The following is a 7,322-nucleotide window of genomic DNA, read 5'->3' as shown; positions in this document are numbered from 1 at the left end:
TAAATTTGGTGGTTTGTTCAAAAACTTTACAGGGGTTCTCCGTGTAGTCCTGGAGCTCACTTAGTAGACCAGGTTGGCCTTGAACTTAAGTAGGACCACCTGCCTCTGCCTCCTGAGTGCTGGGCCCCTGCCTGGCTAAAAGGTAATTAGTTTTAAGATGTGAAAGTAGTAGTGGGCATGTTAAAAAGAAGAAATGTTGGGGGAGCTGGAGGAGACAAGTGAGGGGAGTAAAAGGTGATTATCATCACTTATATACATGTATAAAAGTACAATAAATGTTTATTAAAGTCAATATTATCTACTGTTGTGTACATGCAAGGAGATGAGAGGCTTTACAGACAGCCACTGCAAGAGGAACTAATTTTACTCTTTCTAGACTGTAGAATTTTGACCACACAAATTTATTATCTTTAAATGGGCGCAACTCCTTCCTTTTCTCCCCTCTTTCCTGTTGCTGTGATAAAACCCTATGGTTATGGTTCTTGAAGGATAAGATTCTATTATGGTGGGGAAGAATGGCAGCAAAAGGCAGGACTGGAAAGTTGGGAGATCACATCAGGATGAAGCTATAAACTACACATTCCCTCAATAAGTCCCTCAGCTCCCCGAAGAGCATCACCAATGAGCCTTCAAGGGACACTGCTCATTCAAGCCACACACTCTCCATGTTCTTGTCTGTCTCTCCTGTCTCTCTGGTCTCTGTCATACTCACAATCAAACCCAGCGTCTTGCTCATTCGAGCCATGTCAACTCCTAGGTTATACCTCTAGCCCTGACTTGATAGTTCTGAAAGAATGCATTTCTCCCTGGTTCTCTTTTCTTCCTTGGCTCCAGTTAACTCCCTTTCTTGCTCTCCTAAAGCCTTTCTAGGTTTCTCCTAAGCTGGCCCATTGTTCAAGTCTGGGATTATGGAGTTTTCACGGACAGTGCATAACCACTGCAGTCAGTATGTGTTAACTAACCATCACTCACTCTTCAAATCTCAAGTGGGCTGACACTAGAAGTGTAATGCTGATCTTTATATACCCTAAAGCATGCTAATAATAAAAAGCCATCCATAAAAGGAATTTTAAAGACATATACAATATTGTATTCAGGGACTCATTATTCTATTTTAGAGTGTAGCTAGTGTTTTTTTTTTAAACATGTATACAAAAATTGGACCTTAATACAATAATTACTCTCTGGTGTAATTAATGTTGTCAACTTGGCTGGGCTTAGAATCTGAATAAAAAAATAGACACTAGATGTGTCTATTAACGGTATTTCCAGAATTATTTTATTGAGAAAGGAAGAGCCACCCTGAATATGAGGAGCACTATTCCTTGGGCTAGGATTCTGGACTGAATAAAGAGGAGAATTGAGCACAAGGACTCTTCTTTGTTTCCTGACAGAGGGCAGAATGTCACTAGTCACCTCACACTGCCACTGCTTTGTCTTCCTTGCTGTGGTAGAACGTATCCTTCAACTCCTTCATCCTTAACCTGCTTTTTGTTTTCTTTTTTTTTTGTAATAGCAACAAGAAAAATAACTAACAGGATATAAAATGGGTATTAAAGTGAGCAGGCCATGTTTTATAGAGGCAAATAACTTGGTGATTAAGCTTTGAACAGGAATTGAGTAAGCTTTCTAAGATGGTTTTAGCTAATAGTGAGTTTGTGACTATTTACATATATCTATGTACTTTTAAAGTATTACCTGCTCAAATTTGAGAGTTCCCTATCTGTCTATCATGTGTCCATCCATATCTTCATTAACATCAGGATTTGCAGATCCTATTAGTTACCCATGTGCATAGACTTGCCTCAGTGCCTTTGTCAAGCAAGAGGATGCCTGCTTATCTAGCAGATGCTTTCTAGCCAACCACCCTGAGTTAAAATTATTTGTATGGTACAAATGGAATATTTTTCTCTTATCTGGCCCCAGCATTACAGCTGCATTGGGATGTACATTTTAACTCCAGTTTTTCAAATAACACTGGGAAAAGGTGTCTTTTCTTCTGTAAGCTTATTTCTTCTTCTGTAAAATGGAAATAATTATTTCACTTTAGAAATATGCTTTATGGAATTAGAATGGCCACGTGATGCTTAAATTTAACAGACTTTCATGTATCTGCCTGAGCATGGCAGGGAAAAAGAGGTATTTTAAAGCTTATGCTTCATACAACTTCTCCATATTCCCAATTACCCAGTCACTTCTGGCCACCAAGGTGGTCTCCTGATTTTCCAGCCCATCTCTGAATTGAGGCTATCAGCGCCCAGAGAGACCACACAATCCCTCTCATGCTAGGCTTCGGACCAGCCCACTGTTCAAAGGGTTTTCTTCTTTCTTGTCTGCTACGGATAACTGCTGCTTCATGTTATCGTGCTTTCTCTTACAGTTTGAACTCCCTCCTTTCATGAATTTTACTTCAGTTCCAGCTGGCTGCCTCAGGATAGAAGCTGCCCAGGATTCTTCAGAGAAAAGAAGTTCCGGAATTCACTTTCGAAAGCATTTCTTCTAAGGGACACCTCCTTTTTGTCCCTTCCCTCATCTGCCAGGAGGATCCAAATCTATCAGCTCTTTTCTTGGTTTCTAGTTTGTTTTGTGAATCATCCTACTTCTATCTTTTAACTAATATTAGATGTCAGAGTCATGGAACATTTTTTTTCTATATAACAAATGTTCGCTTCTGCTTTTCTATTTATTGAGAAAGACAGAATGAAATGAACAGATTTGCAATCTCCAGTTCAGAATAAAATTCAGGATCCTTATTCTCTTGTAAGTCTCCAATCAAATATTTGAGCAAAAATATTATCATTTTGAAAATGAAGTTTACAACTGAAATTACTGGGATAAATGTTTTCTTTGTTTTGATATGGAAACTCCAGAAAGCACAAAGGTAGTTTTAAAACCACGTGTCTTCCTGAGCAATGAGGACAAGGGTTTTAGAGTGTAGAAGCTTGTCTTGCCATTATTGACTGTGTGACCATTTCTGAGGGTTGGTCCCCAGTTTTTGAGCCTCAATTTCCTGTGTAAGAATGGATCACATATCACCTGCTAACTTGAGTAAAGTGTTATGAGAGCAATATGAAATTTTAAAATGATTTGGAAGTATTCAAATGTTTAAAAGTTATTGTCCATCCTTATAACCCATATTTAACATATAATAATGCTATCAGACCCATATTTTATGTTACCAATGGCTTCTGAGTAATATCAAAGTTTACATACTATTTTATTTCATTCAAGCAGCTAAGGATGAATATTTAACACTGTGCCTGTTAACCAATGAGACATTTCTTTTAATGTTTTGTTTCAACTTTTTTAGTTATTTTAGCATTTTTGTTGTTTTCTGAGGACATTAGGGATTAAAGACAGAATCATAGTATTCTAGGTAGACATTTTAGAACTGAAATCTATCCTCAACCTTTCTACTATGTTTTATTTTGAGACAAAGTCTCACTAAGTTTCTGTGCCCATGCAGACTTTGGATATATGGTCTTCCTATTGCAGTCTTCCAAGAAGATGTCATTAAAGAGCTAAGCCACTACACCAAGTCACATTAATGCTTCTGATACTGTCTCTAAAGATTTAAGGCTGGGCCCAGGAAGCACATGCTGTGGCAATTGCTAAGCACTGTCTCGGCAAAGATGCTATCACAGAGACATAATTCAAATCTTGACCTGAAGGTGTTTTGTGACGCAGTATTACAAGAGGCATATCGTGGGCTTTATAGTTAGTCTGATCTACGTTCAACTCTTGGATAAGTTCACTTTAGGCTCATTTCTTTGTTAGACAGCAATTTCCACCTTTCAAAATATAGCAATTCTGAAACACAGAGGCAAAAAATGGTACTCTCATTTCTTTTTGTCTGTAATGCTCTCTTTAAGCATCTCTTTGCCCTCCATCATTTAGACTGATGTTCAGGTATCCTCAGCAACTGTGATCTAGCATGAGAGTCATGTTGGCTCAGAACTTGAATGCTGCAGTCTTACATTTGGAAAGATGCTGTTGGAGAGTACTTTCCCCCAGTATGACGCTAATTGCTTGGTCATATGGTATACAGTAATAAGAATTCAAAGCTGTCGTGATGAATGGCTGTCTACTGAATATGCACCTATTTATCACAGAATAGCAAAGACAATTTCTCCCAGAAAGTTTTTGATTTACACATACGTGCCTGATGCATAATGTGGCATTATAAATTACTATGCCATCAGCACCAAAAAATGCCCTCTAGCCATATTAAAAAGTACCTATGACAACGGGCCTATCAAACTGAAAAGAAAGGCCATAAAACCATCATTTCATTTGACATAAAACTGATATATGATATGATAGTGCTTCAAGAAGAAAGCCAGACCCCATTCATCACACAGGCTGCTCCACATTAGGTTCTGAGCTGTGTGCTAATGAAATCCTCACGGTGGGCTCAAAACGCAGATTGCAGTCCCCAATCAGCAAAGGGGACTAGAGACCAGAAAATGTTCCCTTTGAAATGCTTTACCAGCTAGTGAACTTTCCTGGAGGAAACCCTTATCATGATAAGAGGTCATACTGTCTATTGGAAACAGTGTCCTTACATATGAAACATCAGGCTAGTGATCTAGTTTTAAGAAAATTTGATTAGATTCATCTGGCTGGCCTAAGGAAGGAGTACATGAGCTGGGGGGACTCCATCTCATGGGTGGGACATAGGAAATTTTGCTTTATATAGAGTCCCAGGCAGTGCTGATACTCCCCATGGTTTAGTTTTTCTACTAAAAGTATCATCTCAGGACCAACAACATTGCCATCAGGAGCTCATTAGAAAGTCAGAATCTTAGCTCTCATGAGAAGTACTGAACCAGAACATAAATTTTAACAGGACTCCCAATGATTCAATTGTTTCAACAATATCAGGAGTACCTCCTGGACTTTGCTCCATATTAGCATCTCTTGGGGATTCTTTGGTTGAGGGACATCTGGATTGTTTCCAGATTCTGGTTATTACGAATAAAGCTCCTATGAAAATAGTTGAGCAAATGTCCTTGTTGTATGATGGAGCATCATTTGGGTAGATGGCCAGGAGTGGTATGGTTGGTCCTGAGGTACAACTCTTCCCAATTTTCTGAGAAAGCACCAGATTGAGTTCCAAAGCGGTTGTTCAAGTTTGTACTCCACCAATGGAGGAGTGTTCCCATTTCTCCACATCCTCAACAGCATGTGCTGTCACTTGAGTTTTGATCTTAGTCATTCAGAATCTGAGAGCTGCTTTGATGTGCATTTCCCTGATGACTACGGACCTGGAGCATTTCTTTTCATGTTTCTTGACCATTCAATAATCTTCTGTTGATAATTCGTTATTGAGCTCTATACCTCACTTTTAATTGTATCATTTGGTTTGTTGGTGTTTAATTTCCTGAGTTCTTCATATATTGTGGATATTAGCCTTTGGTCAGATGTTGGGTTGGTGAAGACCTTTTCCCAGTTTGTAGGCTGTTGCTTTGTTCTGTTAAAACACTGATAAGGTATCAACCTTGATGCCTGATTTCATTCTCAAGTGAGAATCTGTCTCCTCATATGACTATCCTAATCTTGTTTCGATTCTATCTTGACTGATGAAACAACCTCATAATCCCTAAGTTTCTTCTGTTTCTCTTTATTCTATTTCTTATTCCCACAAGTTCTTCCTTCTTTCATTTTCTCTTCTTTTCTCCTCTGTACTGGCTTGATTTGTGTGTGAACATGAAGAACGCTAGAGAAAGTAAAGTCTCAGCTGACGAAATGCCTCAATGGGGTGGGCCCAGCCCAATGTGGGTGGGGCCATCCCTGAGCTGGTAGTCTCAGGTTCTATTATTAAAAAAAAAAAAAGCAGGCTGAGCAAGCCAGTAAGCTGACCTCCCCCGACCTTGGCCTTTTTTATCAGCTTCTGCCTCCAGATTCCAGCCCTGCTTGACTTTCTGTCCTGACTTCCTCCAGTAAAGGAGCATGGTCTGGAAGTATAAGCTGAATAAACCCTTTCCTCCCCAACTTTTTTTTTAGTCATGGTGTTTTGTCTCAGTAATAGAAACCCCAACCAAGACAAATTGGTACCAGGTGTGGTGTATTGCTGTGACAGGCCTGACCATATTTTGGGGAGGATTGTGACAGGACTTGGGAACTTCAGGCTAGAAAACTCATTGAGTGCTGAGACCTCAGTGGATGTTTTGTAGGAGCTTGGAAAATAAGAATGTTGAGAGCAGTGCAAAAGATTAAGGCCTGGCTTGTGAAATTTCATTGAGTCAATTAAAGACTCTACCAGGGTTATTTTAAGATTCTGTGGTTCTGGTTGGTTGAGGCTGAACAATCAATCAGCTGTGATACCTGAACTACTGAAATGAAACTTAGGTTACTGAGACAAATGATGCTGGGTAGCATCAATTATTAGATGTAAAGTAATCAACAGTGATTAAGAAATTAGCAGCAATTAAGACCAGCATCACTGAGGTGAAATCTTTTGGGAAGTGTTTTCTGAGAGTCCAGAGGAGCTGTGTTCTAGAGGCAGCCATAGTTGAACCTTGTGTTGGCAGCCAGACTTGGTCACCCAGGTGGTCTTGGTTTTGAAGACATGAAGGGGTCATAAGGAGCTGAGGCTTAGAACTGTGAGACCAGGAGAAACTAGCCTCAGTGGTAGTTGAAGGCCAAGGACTGAATGGGTCATGCAGAGAAGTTGAGGGTTGGCACCGGAAAGAGAGCCTATGAAAGGCTATTATTGGTGATAGTGCAAACCAGTTGCAGCAAGCAACCCTAGCAGTTTTGGAGATGCCAGTGTCACGAGATGACCACCAATAACAGCAGTAGCAGTGGAGTGGAGCCAGCCAGAGGCTAGAAAACAGCTTTGTGTGCTACAGTGGGCAGAGCTGGCGAAGTGATCCAAGCCCAATGAAGGAGCCCAGAAGATGGTGTGTGGATCCCAGACAAGGACAGAGCTATTTAGACTGTTGGAGTTTGGTTTTGCTTGGTTCAGATTGGGACTGTGCCCTGGTTATTCCCTCTTGAAGAGGGTATTTAATTTAATTTTGATTTTTGCAGGAGCCTACAGCTGAAAGACCTTGAATGTTTAAGAGATATTGAACTTTTAGACATTGGATATATTAAAAGGGACTTAAGTTTTAATGTGTTTGAATTTGTAAAGACTGCGGGACTTTTAAAGTTATTTATATTATTAATGTGATATTTGGGGGAAGAATAAGAAAAGAATGGTTGGCTTAATAGTCATGTGTTTGTGTGTCAAGTTGACAAGGGGTCAGTTGTACTGGCTGTTTCTGTGTGTCAAGTTGACACAAGTTGTAGAGTCATCAGGGAGAAAAGAGGCTCAG

The sequence above is a fragment of the Acomys minous genome (assembly GCF_964271855.1).
Source record: "Acomys minous genome assembly, chromosome: 11".
Classification (NCBI taxonomy): Eukaryota; Metazoa; Chordata; class Mammalia; order Rodentia; family Muridae; genus Acomys; species Acomys minous.
Note: the sequence above shows the minus strand (reverse complement) of the source record.